We start from the raw sequence: 15627 nt of genomic DNA on the forward strand, positions 1-15627 counted from the left end.
GGCGGGGCCGTGCGGCACCCTGCTCCGCTCCTCCCGGCGACGGACGGGAGAGGCCGGAGGGAGGGAAGAGGGGGGCTCCGGTCCGCCCCGGCCTAGCCCCGCGGGGGCGGTGCCGCCGCCATGCGGTGCCGCGGGAGCGACGGGCGGGCGGGAGCCGTGGCGGCCGCGGCCGCCTTTGTGTGTCGCGGGTCGGGCCGAGCAGCGCCGCCTCCCGCCGGGGCCGGACCCCGCGGCACCGAGCGCGCCCGCCGGGCCGCGGCCCCACTGCGCAGGCGCCGCGGTGGCGGCCGTGCCCTCGCGCATGTGCGGTGCCGGGCGGGGGCCGCGGCCGGGGGAGCCGGGCCCGGGGAGCGTCTGCGTCCCCCGTTCTCTCATGGGCACGGCCTGTGGGTTCTCGGGTGCTGCACAGCCCTGGGGCACTGTGACTGTCCGTCAGCTCTGTCCTCCTCGACAGAGCGCTTTCGTTTCCCTCTTTTCTGCTCCCATGACTTGGCTCTTGGCCTCCTGCTCCAGTTCCTTAGTCTTGCAAAGGGGGTCTCATGCTTCATGGAGGAAAGATAATCCCCTGCCTAGGTGCTGAACGGCTTCAAAATTAATAACGCCAAGCAAATAGTACTTATAAAACACTTTTCCTCAAATTGTCCCTGTAAAATGAGGTAACCAGTTATTCCCACTTGATAACCAAAAGTTACTTGAATATAATTAATCTCAACTCTTAAAAAATAAATAAAAATAATAAAAAACCCCACAAAACATACACACGCACAAAACCTCACCTACATACAGTGTGTGTTTTCATGGCACGCTTGAAACCACTTTTCAGAGTGTAATTAGGTCATGTTCTTTTATTTCTCTGCAGCTAGGACAGCCAGGCACAAACACCTTCACCATCAACAGCTGAAATTCTCAGTATGTTCTTTGCCTCTTGTAGGTGTGAGGATAATAACTCTTACCTAACTCTTAATCAAATTACAAGAAGTGGCAGGACCTACTTTAAAAAATTTAAGACAGATTTTGCAGAACCCAAAGGAAGTTCTGGTAACTAACCAGGAACTCATAGTGCCCCATCCTTTGAAAAGAGAACTGGCAAATGGCACCCTGCAAACTACCTGCTACTACACAGAAATGCTATTTTACATATTGGCAGTAAGAGCTGCTAAAATGAGTCTTACAAAATCTCTAACCTAAGATGTCCTTGAATAATGTTGAACACTCAGACTGTGACTCAGTTTTAAATGTAACCTAACAAAAGATACTGGCAAACCATTGGAATTGTGGATTGAAGCAAAAGGAACGAGATTACAGTAAAAACTCCACAATCGCCTTTTACTCCTAGACTCTGTGTCCTCTTAAAAATGAAGATGAAACATGTCCAAAGTACTGAAATTGTTGACCAGAGTGCAAAGAAGACGCTGGTCCCTGAACTTTAGTATGTTTGTGTGCCACTGAGTCACTCAACAGGACCAACCTGATCTGGGTGAGATGTGAGGCCATTGTTACACTTGAACTAAATTAGGTCAGACACAAAATGCAAAGTTGACAATGCCTTTTGCTCTTATGCTGCAGTTATACTAACTGTAAGAGAAGAGAGGTCTAATTAGCATAAAATTCACCAGTGTACAGGTAATTCTTCCATTTTGGGCACTGTTTTAAACAAATTCAAACCACACTTTTAATTTGCATTGGATAAGTGCTTTGTATCATAGAAGTGTATCATCTTTGATCTGGCACCAGGAGTTGAAAAGTTGGATTAACTATATCAAACCATGGCCCAAGATACGTTTTCCCTCAGAAGTAGTGCTGGATTAGATAGTTCTTCCCTTTTGCTGCCTTTTTCCCAGAACCTTTACCTATATCAATAACATGACTCAATTCTCTGTATGGCCACATAAACAGTTTGTGCTGGGTGATGGATCAGCATGGAGGTAGGGCAGAAAACTACCTCTTCTGACAGTGGGGGCAGTATATGCCCATTTAGGATATTGATCCAACCAGATTTTGGGTTGGTGTCACCACCATTTCAACATAGCTAATCAAGATTGCACTTCAGTGCTACTGAAAGAAATACTCTGTTTTTCTCAAGCTACTTTGCTTCTTAACCTTGTCTTGTGCTTGTGGCAATGCATGTTTTGATCAGTTGTGTCAGTGAGATGATCCACATGGTCACATAATCTAAAGACAATGATGATAAAAATGGTGAACTGTTGCTTCTGGTGTCTGTGATCCAGCCCATTGTAATTTCCCATTTTCCTAAAGTCCTGGAGAGAAAAAATTTCTTGTTACTGCTTTTCATCTTAATGTCATGTCCAGTTCCTTTCTTTCTAATGTACAGATCTGCGTGTTACTTGCACTTGATGTTTCTGAACTATTTGCTCTGTTCCTTCATTTCGGCTGAAACCACTCCTATTAAGATATCTAACCACTTGCAAAACTACAATTTTAAATTATTCCTCTGTTTAAACTGCTGCTATGGAAACCTACAAATCTCGCTCTCTGTTGATTTTTCTTCTTATTTTTACTTCTTCTGTGGTGAATCTAATTCCACTATTCGTTACCTGTTTTCAAAAAGCTTGAAGGCCTCAAGCACAAGTCTCTTCTTGAAGGCTTATGCTTGTCCCTTCTTCCTTCCTCTTTCATGCAAATTACTGCAACTTCCATTCTGTGTCAAATATTTGAAAATGTGTTTTCTTACATTGACTCAGGAAAGCCCTTAATCCAAAACATATGTCTCACAGGAGTTACCTAACAAATTTCATGAGTGGGTTTGGGGTTTTTTTTGAACTGCAGTATTCCTGTGTCAAGTTTATTAGGTCACAACTTCTATGATAGTTGTAGTGGGCTAAGGATATGAAAACAAAGCTACATATATTATAGCTGCTTCAAAAAGCAGAAAGTCTTGTTGCTTCTACATTTCCATCAGCCCCTTTACCTTTAGGATATATGCCCTCACTCTTGCTCCACCTGCTGTAATTATCTGATTGTTCAACAAACCAAATTAACTCAAAAACAAAGTTGGGTTTGGTGTGGGGTGTTTTTTTTTGTTTTTGTTTGTTTGTTTGTTTGGTTTGGTTTTGTTTGTGTTTTTTGGTTTTGGTTTTGGTTTTTTAGGGGGGGTTGGTTTTTGGGTTTTTTTGGGGGTTTTTGTGGTTTTTTTATTTTTTTGTTTGTTTGGTTTTTTGGTTTAGTTTTCTGCCAGGTTATTCAGTTGAGTCAAGTCAGGAAAGGGTTAAAGGAATGTGAGAGCTAAAGGGGAGGGGGGGGGGGGGTGCTCAAGGGAAGAGAGTGAAACCTCCCATCTGGGCAGGAAAGTAAGCCATCCTATGTAACTTCGAGAAAGACAAGGTTTGTAGGGGGAAGAAACACCTTTTCTTGTAATAGCTGATATAGATATGAGGAAGAAAGCAAGTTATTCCCAAAGCTCACTGGGTATAGCTGGAGTAGTAGCTACTTTAAAATATCACTTCTTTCTGCAATTCTTGTTTTTTTTTTCTGCACTGAAAAATCTCCAAACTTTCTTTCCCTCAATCCCCTCATTCTCCACCAGTGTTGGTAGTGTTGGTGCTGGTGATGCTTTCTTTGCAGTGAGCCATGTAACTTAAGCTTTTTGAATGTGCCTTGTTTCTGAATTGCCAACAAGAACATTTTGTCAGTTCTGTGGATTCTCTTCCTTTCATAAAATTTGCCATTAGTACATTCAATTTTGAAAAGTCATTTAAAGTGAATGTACTAGCAGCAAATTTTATGAAGGGAAGGGAAACCACAGAAACGGACAATTTTTCCTTCCTTCTTTCTAGCCTACTAATTGGGAATATTTTGTATGCAGTATATATAAGAAGAAGGGTGTGGGAACGAGAGCAAGGCAACTAAATTCTTATTGGTGTTTATGTGTAAGCAAAGGCAGCTTTGGCAGCGTTTCAAGTCCTTCATTTGTCCTCAGGTCACAGAGATAAATAGAACTTTTGCATTATGTTTTTCATCCCGATTCTTTTCTTTGCTTACTCCTTTTCTTTTATCATCTGTTATTTTACATCCCTGCACATTTTCCTGGGCTATCATGATCTTCACTGAAATGGTTGCTCCCTAATTCTCCTCTCAAGGAACTCCCAGGCTACCTCTACCTTCATATTTTATGTTTTGTTGGTTTTTTTTTTTCTCACTGCCACAGAGTTTTTAACCAACCACATTTCATGGATTGGGACATCATCAGTTAAATTTTGTTTGCTACAGCAATTGTCAAGAAAGAGGAAGCATTTAGTTGCCCTCAGCTATGTCTGCAACACTGTGGTTATTTGATATTCCAAGTACAGGGAGGTGATGATAACTGCTGACACATGCTGGCTTGCTGTTGGTAATCACTGAATCTAAGCAGGCACAGAGTCACCTTTGTGCAGCTATTCAAAAATACACAGCTGCAGGTTGTAGTATTGCACCCCTGCCTCTGTCAGGCAGTTCAGTGAGTTACCCCAAGCTCTGCTGTGTGAAATGCACAGGTATTCCCAGATGCTTGGGTAACGTTTTTCATGCTGGACATTCTCCATTTGTTTTCAGACACAGAGATATTCTCTGCAAGCCCCTGTCTCCAGTTTGCAGCAGTCAGAGACCTTCAGCTTTAGTAGTATAATGGGGAAAATGGAGTTTTTAGCCTCCATTGGGAGTCTGAGTTGCTCTTTAAGCAGACATATTTCACAAATACTTTGGCAGAATACCAAACATTCATTGACTTAGTTTGTATATTTCTTATGGAAAACTTTTTGGAAATGCTTAAAAGGAGAATGTTCTCCACGCTGTTTATTTAGAGATCTCTGGGTTTGGTTATCAATAAATCCCAAATTAAGCTAGAATTAGACACTGAAATTTTGTGTATTAAAACTTGAAATGCCACCAGATTCACTTCTGTGGAAAGGACAGTAAGTCCTTGAATGTTTTCATGCTTGATTTTCATTTTCTTTGCCATGACTGAAGGGAAAAAAAAAAACCATTCTGTGTGGATTCAGCAGACTCATACAGGGATCTCACTCCTCTTCTGCTATTTTAGCCTGTAATTGTTGATGGAGCACTGACTTTGAAATACAGTTCCATCACTAAATTTTAGAAAGCAATGTGAACAGCCCAAAAATGCATAAAATGTGTTGTACAAGGTTTCTTTTTAACATACAAATTCCATTACCATTTTTTGTGTATTTAGCCTTCAAACAATTGTTTAATATAATTTTGAAACATTTTTATTTTCTATATATCTTATATGATTTCTCACAAAAAAAATAAAGCTATAAAAATATATATTTACATGGAAAAGATAAATACAGTTTTCATATAACCTAGCATTAAAAAATTTCTAAAATTGGTTAACTGTTATTCCAGTCCCTTTTGAAAATATATTCATCTTTTAGACACATTACTCAGCATTAATGTACTTACAGCTTTCTAAAGAATAATCTACTAATAAAAATGGAAATAAACCAATTTTCCTTCTACTTCTTGTCATACTTTGTTATGTACTTCAGTAGATGGTATAATGTAGGTAGGTTTCAAACACTCAGAATTGTGGGGAAAAATTATAATGGAGAGCAAAATCTGGACTACTTCATTACTACCATAGCTGCACTTATGGCTTAAAAGAAGGTGATAGTGTTCTAAGGTGGTGGTGGTTATGTCCAGGTAGAGAGATGAGGATCTGCACTGTTGAGTGAACAATGCATATGAAAGAAATGCTGTCGGATGCTTAAGCAATTCAAATGTTCAGAAGTTAAGCTTCCTTAAGAAGGATGGTTTGAAGTATTTCCTTCATTCCCAAATCTTTTCACCTTAGATTTTACAGAACATTAACTCTAGAAAAAGTCCCAAATTTATTGGCTGTATAATGTTGCCTGAAGCAAGAGATTCTCTTTTTCGTCCCTACACAATAGCTCAAACTCAGGTAGAAAATTTAGTTGGAAAAACAGGAGGGAAAAGGCTAATGTAATACCAAAAAAAAACCCCAAAAAACGACTACACTGGCCAGAGACCAGGGAGAACTGAGTCCCACACTGATACAGGACTGTAGCTCAGACAGTATCCTGCAGGACTGAGCCAGGCCTGGACAACAGTCAGAAAAGCAGAAAGGGAAGATGATAACAAGATTCCCTGGACTCATAGGTGTACCCAGAGCAATGGAGCAGGAGTTATGGGCGAGCTGATGACAATAAGTGTTACCTTTGAAACAGGGGTTGGGATCCTTGCTGTCGAGTACCCAAGATGCACGTATGCTGTGCATGGCACACAGACACATAGCTCAGCCATACCATGCAGAGATGCAAAAAAAGCAGTCAGTGGATGGGAGAAGCGCCGTGCCTTACTGTGGCGCTCCTTCAGAACTCAAACCAATACCTTTCAGCAGGTGGAGCCACAGCAGTAGCTTATAGCTGGCTGTCGGGTTGCAGAGCTGTATCATTAAAGAACTGATCTCTGTGGCACCCTCAATTTCTAAATAAAACTACAGTCTAAACAATCTGCAAGGAGACTTGTACTGATCTTTTCTCCCAGTACATTTTATCCATAGGATTATTTATAGTTCTGGTAAACAATCACAAGGCATAAGAAATGGAACAATAGGAAGCATAATAATAAATAGCAATTAATACATCATTAAAGTTTTTCTTCCCAAGACACAAGGAAATTGAGAAAACAATGCATTTTGATGTTGACATCAGCAAAATTTCTGGATCCTGCTCTTTGAATACTTAATCATCCTGACATCTAGGCATTTCCATGGGAGTTTTGGCAGTGAAACTATCCAGGGAAAACTTTTTGTTCAAGCTGGCCCCTCAGACTGCTCGCCTTTTTTTTTTTGTTTTGTTGGTTTTTTTCCCCAAAACAATGTAATTTTATCATGATAACACAGTATAGTAAACATATTTCAAATTGTCTTTTGTACTTCCCAGGCAATTGAGATTCAAGTATTTAATTTGGACTTCATTTAACAGTTATTATATATTAAACAAATTTCAGCTACATACTAAAACATATTTGCAGAGTATTATGGCGATGCAATAGGTCCATATCAATTTCACTGTTATGAATCTATTACATAATTTTTAATCCTTGGTGAGTGTTTAATAATCAGTATTCATATAACATACACTAACTGTCCTATTAAATCTAAATTAATTGTGGCTTAGGGAACATTAATTTAAAAGGTTGCCTATTTTCCCAGTAGATCTGATCTTTGTTTCATATTTTTCCATTAAAATTAGTGTTAAAAACTGAGTTTGTTTAATTTAGAATCTAGTTACTAGGTGACTGAATACCTGCGAATCACATACTGCCAAGCTTCTCTGCTAACAGCAATATTAAAGATTCTCACCCCTTTACTTCCAGTTTAATTAGCATTATCTGGAGATAATAATGATAGTAAAATATCACATATTTTTGTAGGAGAAGCAATCCCTATTGACTGAAGGAACTGCCATTCAACAGTTCATCAAAACCAGTGAATCAAAATTTGTCATTGGATTTGTGAATTTCTAGTTTGCACAATGACCGACTCTCAGGAACGGATGTCACATTGAAAATTTTGAAATACTTTTCTTGTTTAAATAAATCATGATCCCCACAGTGATGATCTAAAAGTGACTATCCCTAGTCAGCCTCTGCAACAAATGTGAGAAGCTGCAATAACACTGCCTGTAGACCTTGATGAAGACTGCATTGTTATGAGCAATAATTGATATCAGAGTGTTTTGGTAAGAGAACTGAGATATTTCATTGGAGAAAGGGTCACAAATCCTTGAATTTATTGTCAGAAGAAACTGTTCATTCATATGGTTTAACACATAAGAAGCCATCACAAGTCCGTATTGAACGCAGTAGGTTGTATCTGGTTCAAGCTCTCTAGAGAGACATGTCTCAGAACATCCAGAGCTAGAGAACTCATTGCTTCTTTTAATAATCTATTTCCAGTTCACCTTTAGTTTTAAAAATCTGTTATGCTTTTTTTTTTAAACTACTATAAAGGCATTATTTACACTCTTCATCTAATGCACAAGAATTGTATCAATACACTGGAATCATATCAACTCTCAGTCTTTTTAAAGCCAAACCATCTCTGTCATAGAAAAATCTTCCCTTCTGTAGATCTCTTCTTTACTCCCTCCAGTTTCTCAACCCCCATCCCCCACAAAAACTGCTGCCAAAACTGTATACGGCATTCCAATACTGGCCTCATCAATGCCATATAACTTCTTTGTTCCTATTTACCATTATTTCCATTATTATGTTTTGTTTTTCTGTGACTGCACATTGAGAGTCAGGAGCCCACTGAACTGTGTTAGTTCGTAGATCTATCTTCCATTCTTTGTGCTGTCTAGATACCACGCCCAGATATACCTGTATTGAAAACACAGGGATGTTTTAGCAATTGCTGAGCTATCCTTGCACAGCATCAAGGCCTTTTCTCAGTCCACCCCATTAGTGAGGAGGCTGGAGGTGCACTAGGAATCGGCAGGGGACGTGGCCAGCACAGCTGACCCCAAGTGACCCAAGGGATATTCCATATCCTGTGGCACCGTGCTCAGCATATACAGCTGGGGGGAGAAGGAGGAAATAGGCCACATTTGGAATGTTAGCCAGGGTTTGGTGGAACCCTGCTCTCCTGGAGATGTCTAAACACCTGCCTGCCCATGGGAAGTGGTGAATTAATTCCTTGGCAAGTGGTGAATGAATTCCTTGCTTTTTTGGGGTGGGCAGCTTTTCCATTAAACTGTCTTCATCTCAGCCCGTGAGGTTTCTCTTTTACCTTTCCAGTTTTTTCCCCTGTCTTCCACCAGGGCAGCGAGCAAGCAGTTGTGCAGGCCTTAGATGGTGAGTGGGGTTAAACCGTGACACTCACATAAAGCCAGAGATTTACATAACTTTCGGCTCTTGCCATCTATTTCTTGCTATACAGCCTTAGTGCTGACATTGTAGTCCTAGCTCGAGTTTGGCTGAAGGAGTGAACTTTAATCTCAGCTGATTCATATCTGAAAATACTAAACAAACAACTGACAACATTTTACTTCACTGGCCCTCACACCCTGAAGAAATACACACTGAAAACAAGAAGTACAGGAATCAAGAGAGGCTATGGTCTTGTGAGCCAAGGGTGGAAGGCACCTTGCTAGTCTTGTTTAAGTAGAATTTTCTCCCTTGCCCATTAAGTCATTGGTTAATTGAACTAGATTTTATTAGTCGTGCTATAGGCTTACTGCTCGGTTTAATATCCATCTATGTTTGCCTCTGGAAACCAAGAGGAGGCTAAAATTATATTGCAATTTAAAATAAGAGAATAACTGAGGTTTGAGGAAAAATGAAGAAGAATTATAGGCCACTAAATTTAACTTCAATATCTGACAAATAACTAGAACAATTAGAAAAGCAAGAGCAATGAGTATGTAAACAGGTTGAAGAGAATGCAGTGATGAATCGGTAACACGTTTGTAAAAAGCATAAATCAAGTGAAACCAAACTAATTGCTTTCTTCGATGAAGTAATTTAATGAATGCACAAAGCAAAAGCGGTAGACAGAATTTCTTAATATTAGTAAAACACTGAGCCTGGTTGCACATGGCATTTTCCAAAAGAAGTTTAGTTGGATTAGATAGAACCAGCATAAAAAGGAAACAGAGCTTAATAAATCAAACTCTGAAAAACTTTTCCAGTTGAGCTGATAACTGGGAGTAGATCAAAAACACTTTGCATGATCAAACATCTTACACAGCTCAATTTAGACATGAAGGGATTTTTTTTTCTTAAGTCAAAAATCCCCCATAAAACAGCACCTCATGTTAGAAACACCTAAATAAAGAAACTGAGCAGACCAGCAAAAATGACAGCCATTTTGGTTCTATGCCAGCGCCAGAATAGCTTACATCAGCATCAGTTTTCTGCTACACAGCTGAGTTGCTTTATTTAGATACATTACATATTCCAAAGCATATCTAAATAGAGCTTTGGTTGCTGCAGGATTATCTCAAATTTGTTTATTGACATTGCTTCTATTGACTGGTATTTCTGTCCATTCATCTAAAATCGCAGGATTCATGAAATGCTTATGCCTTTTTGTTTTGACTGCGTGAAAAAAGATGTCTACTGGCACTACATGTCTTTGGGATCTTTTGCTCTGTTTTCTTTATAAAAGCTAATAAGGATTTGTATGCTTACTTAGTTGTTTTTACCACAGCAAATAGTCATGCTATTGGCAGGTATGGCCACAGGTATATTTTTTGAAAACTAAGAGAATGTTTTGGTTTTTAAGAATGCAGAAACTTGTTCTTGTCCCAAAAGGTGGTGTGCTAAGAGGAAATAGGTGATACAGATATGAGATCCCAAGATATCAATGGGAGGCTCTTTATAAGATACAGGCAGCAATTGTAGCAGGAACATCAGCTGTCTCATCATTGTCAAGACTTTTCATCGCAGTTAGGAGAAAGGAACACTTCTAGAAGTTTTAAATGATGACTATCAAGTTAGTTTTGCACATTCTTATGAGACAACCTTTCTGAGTTAAGAGGGGTAGCACACTCCTGAACAGCAGGTGAGCTAATCAAATCTGACAATTAAACACAACAAATGCATTTTAGCGTTAGAATCAAAATATAATGGTGAGAAGAGACATTAGTTGTAAAAAAGGCAAAAAAAAAGACTGAAATGCAGAGCACAGAGAATAGACTGATTCAATGAACAAAGTGTTTTATACAAGAAAAAGCAAATACCATTAATTGTTAAAGAGTTGATTTTGTCTGCGCATAGACTTCAGTACTGTTTATTTTAAAATATAATGAATATATATATATATATGCCACAAATAAAATCCTAGTCAGTAAAACTTTTGCCACGGTCATTTCTACACCCTTAGTGTAATCCAGATTGCATTAAAGTTTAAATAAATGCAAAATTGCTTCTGACTTCTCCAGGAATGGCTTTACACTCATAAGCAGTGAGCCTTCTCATTTCAGTCAAGTACAGCACGACTTGAATAGTTAATTTTAAAAAGGGCAAGGATACAATATTATTAGATAGATTGGGGTTAAAAAGTTATGAACTTATATTTTAAATTGTAGAAAATTTCTTCACTGTGGTTTTTTTCAGGGAGAGGATATTATGTAAAAATACCAAGATGAGGGTAATTTTGTTTTCCCTCATGATGAATCTACCTCAAATGTGTGTAGCAGTACAATCACAATATTGTCTTAGGATAAATTTAAGAGTTTAAAATACATAATTAAAATGGATGGATTTAGGGTTTTTTCCTATTATAACTCAATTTCTACTTAGACATGTTCACTTCATAGAAAAGAATGGCAGCAGCTTTTAACGGTATACAAATACATACTAGATTGCAAGTACTGCTTGCAGGGAAGAAAATAAAGGGTACCTGCAATATACAGAGGGGAAATTTTGCTTATGATGGGTGGAATAGACAGCAAACAAGAGTGACTGTGGAGTTTCTGCTGTTGAAGGCCCACATGGCTGGAGTTGATGCAGTGTGAAAACAGAAGACATGAGATCTTTTAAGTTACTCTCAGCAAGCCAATAAGGGTATTTTAAGAAGCCCACACATCACTACCTCTTCTTGCAGAAGATGTAATGTGCCAGGCATGTTTTCAAAAGTTGCTGGGAGTAGTACACCCTATCTAATGTCCCAGGTTTTACATTCCAGGTAATAGTCAGCCTTTTTTTAGACACTGGTATTTTGAAGCAGCACAGTGAAGAGTACAGATATTTACATAGCCTTCAAAGTTTACAGTTCTTTGTTGTGAGTTATAATAGATATAGATACTTCTACTCTAAAACTAAAAGCATACCGAAAGAAATTTATTCATAAGTAACAATACTTTCACTTAAAAACCCCCTAACAGCCTCTGATATAGGGAGGTCTAATCAGAGCTTAAAATACATTTTTAGGAATGTTTCCTAGAAGATATGGAAGGGCAATGTTTTCCTTTTTTAATTGTAATATAAATATCATTGTAATGTAAATATCTATGTAGAAACACATAAAGATAAGTAGTTCTCAAAGTCTGAAAGTGTTTTTCAGATCTACCCCACAAAAATACATTTGGCCACATAAATCTAAGAATGCAAAACAAGGTAACAAATGTTAAGATACAGATGCCCTTTCTGAATGCCATCAGGAAAAGAAAAAAAAAAGGGCACCTTATAAAGAAACAGGGGCTGTGTGATCCTCTGATGGTGAAGAAATTTGAATTACAGCTGTATAGGAAATTTTAGGTTCAGATTCTTATTGCTCATAGTTACTGTTCTCCAATTGCTAGTCTACAATGAAAAACAGAAAAGTTAATACTTTGAAGATTCTTAACTGAACTATTGGCATAATTAATTTGCAAAGACATACCTCCTACAAATCTCTACCAAAATATTTTTTTCCAATCAAGGAGGTACAGCTTCTTCTGGGGTGTAGCAAAGAGTACCATGCAGAGTCTGCCATGCAATTGTCTAAACCAAGAATCGAAGACAATATCTGAGTAAGACCAGGCAGTGGGAGAAGGAAGATTTTTAAAAAGCAGTACTGGATGAAATTTAACAAAGGGAAATAGTACAGTATATATTATCTCAGTTTCATTGAGTCTAGTCAATCTAATTGCCAGTTGGAATCTGGAAGACAGCTTTTCTAACATGGCCATGGGGGGGGCCACATATGGCTTCTTGTGGGACATATATCCAAGACATGCAAAAACACTAAAAAACCCTATAACACTAGCTCTTGCAGACACTGCCTGTAGGATAGGCAACCTGTAACACAGCTGTGTATAGTGATGTGGCCATAGCAGCACCAGCTGAGCAAGAGCAGCACAAGCTTGCCACCCAAATATTTATGTGAGTCTTTAGTCAGCTGTGCAATTGCTATAAAAATAACAGTGCTATCAACATAACAACTAGTTAGCTGAAAGTCAACCTCTGTAAGTACACAGAGCTAATCACAACCGTCGTTACAGAATAAATTTTCTACTGGAAGGAAAAGCATCGCTCCTGACAGGTTGAAATTCTGTGTTTCCTCAAAGTGCCTTTTGTTCTGTTACTCACTTTGCATCATTTTAGATAGAGTGAACTGACTTCATTTCATGCAATTGTCAGCTTTGGTACAAAATGCCTAAGCCTTCTCCAGCCTTTAGCATAGGCTGAGAGAAAGTTCATTTTCTCACTGGGAGTTTGTGTGCTTTCTTCTGAAAATGCTGATTATTGCCACACACCAAATACTCACATAGCTGAATGCACTGAATCTATTCCAGTATATAATGCCTTATGATCCTAGATGACAAACAGGTTCCACTGAAAAATTACCATGAAAATGTTAAGAGAAAGGGAAGGTGAGATGACCTTCTCAGGCCATGACAGCAGGTGTAGGGAAGCAAAGCTGCATGAATTTAAATTAATTAATTCATTCATGACACTGGAAAAAAAGTAGTGTTGAAAGTACCTAAAGAGAGTTCAAATGATGATAAATTATTCTATACTAGTATGCTAGGATCTTGCCATATGTTTAAACATAACATTACCTTGTTTATGTGAATAATTGCAATGTGCTAGCATAGATACACTTACCCAAATTTCACGTAATTGTAAATCAATAGTCTAATTTTACTAGGTTTACCCACTTTTTCCACCAGATAAAGCCCTTCTTCATCCACTATGGAATTATGACCATGGCTCTTCATTTTTGTAATATAAAGCATAGCTCCTCCCACCAGATTTTTGACAGCCTTGTGAAGTTCAGTTCACCAAATGTGCAGCCCTTGCTTTCTCAACCACTTACCCCACCAATTTAAGGAGCAGTCAGATTTTATCTGACTGTCACAGGACTGGAAGTATAGAGTTTGTATTCATATTGTTTGGTTTAAGCTAAGAACATAACTACATTTTAATCCACATCAGCTGAATGATCTAATCCTTTGTGATTTTGAAGCCAGGTAAAAGTGCTGTAAGTATTAGCAAATTTATATTTCTGGTTTAAAATGCATGGGCTACTTGATCTGACACTGTGCATCTGCCTTGCTTAGGTAGCATTTGTCAATGAAAGACCCTCATTTTCAGCATTTGTGCTCTAGATAGTTTAGCAAGTCATTGTATTTGTATCTTCAGAGTATGCTCCAGTTTTCCTAGGCTCTTTTCTGAATAGAGTATGTACTATCAGGAGAACAATTATTTCTTCATAAACAATGCCCACGTTGATGACTGTATTGCTTATAAAATTCACCTGTTTTATAGTCAAGCAGTATATTATATAAATGTGAAAATAAAATGCTTATTTTAGGGTCTTAAAGATGCACAGCTGAAGTTCTTCTTCCACTCCTAAATGCAAATGCTGTTAAAATCACTTTTTCAGCAATTAAAGAGCATTAGGTAGACTTTCAGTTAAGATAAATTTACCTCAAAAATGTATTCATCACTCTCTTCAAAAGTAAAGCCCCAAAGCAAAATACACAAAGTTGCCAGCAGCTTTAGTCAAAGCTAAAATTAGCCATGCTGATTAAGTGGATTTTGCATAACCTTAACTATTAATCCCTCATATTGGTCTTCTTTTCTTTGAAAAATCTTTAAGTACCAATAACCTAAAGGTTTATAGAGTCACTTTTTAATACTACTTAGTTAAGATTTAATCCTTTGTGTAATAGTTAACATTGGCACCATCTTCTAATAGCGCAAGATTTCTAACATGCACTTGCTGAACAAAACAGACATTTTCAATTCCAGGGAAATAATGGCAATACACATAGAGGAGAAGAACTTCGATTTAAAGAATTAAATAATGTACTTACAAGAGATAAAATGGAACTAAGAGTAAATTAATCTCTCAGTTTTCACCCTTTCCTTAAAGAGTATTCTTTTCATGCTTAATTCTTTTGCCTTCCATTTTCTTTAACTCAGCTCCTTATTTTCTAACAGCTAGATTACCTCCCATCTTACCTGGCTAAGCAAGACATAAATTGCGTTTTCCAGAAGACCAATAATGAATTTGACTCCAAGTCTCTTTTTAAAAGCAACCCCTGTTTTATAGAGCCTTCTGAAAAGGCAAGATAGTACTGAGTCCTGGATCATTCTGTTGCTGTCAGAGGGAAATTAAATTACCGCCTTTAAAAGTTGAAATTGTTCCTATTTTCAGAGAAGGTCAAGGAGGAGTGAAGTAAGTTGTTCTTCATAAAGTGGTGTGCCTTTGCAAACTTTGACTCTTGTTTGGGGCTGGTCTTGCTAACAGAGGGTGCTTTCTCTGAAGATTTATCCAACACCTTTTGTTTCAGATTTGCTCCAGGCTAAGAGTGCAAATATTACAAGCTACCCAAGCTCAGCCGACACCTGGAAGCTGATTAGTTTACCATAACTCCTTTGTGTGCCCCAGCCCTGCCTCAGCATTTCATAGCATTTGCTCATCTGCCTGTTTTCTTACAAAAAGTAATCAACCTTCACATTTTGTAATAATTTGCATTATCTGATATTTATTTTTTTAGCACCAATAATTTGAAAAGGGGTTGGCAGCACCAGTGATCCTGCTTCCTTCACTTTAGAAATAATTAACAGAAATCTAAAAGAGAGGAAAAAAAAAAAGGAGCTATTATAGGTAGCTGGTAATTATAGCTCACATTTCTGTTTTGCTAG

The sequence above is a fragment of the Hirundo rustica genome, chromosome 5, assembly GCF_015227805.2.
Source record: "Hirundo rustica isolate bHirRus1 chromosome 5, bHirRus1.pri.v3, whole genome shotgun sequence".
In the NCBI taxonomy this organism is placed as follows: domain Eukaryota; kingdom Metazoa; phylum Chordata; class Aves; order Passeriformes; family Hirundinidae; genus Hirundo; species Hirundo rustica.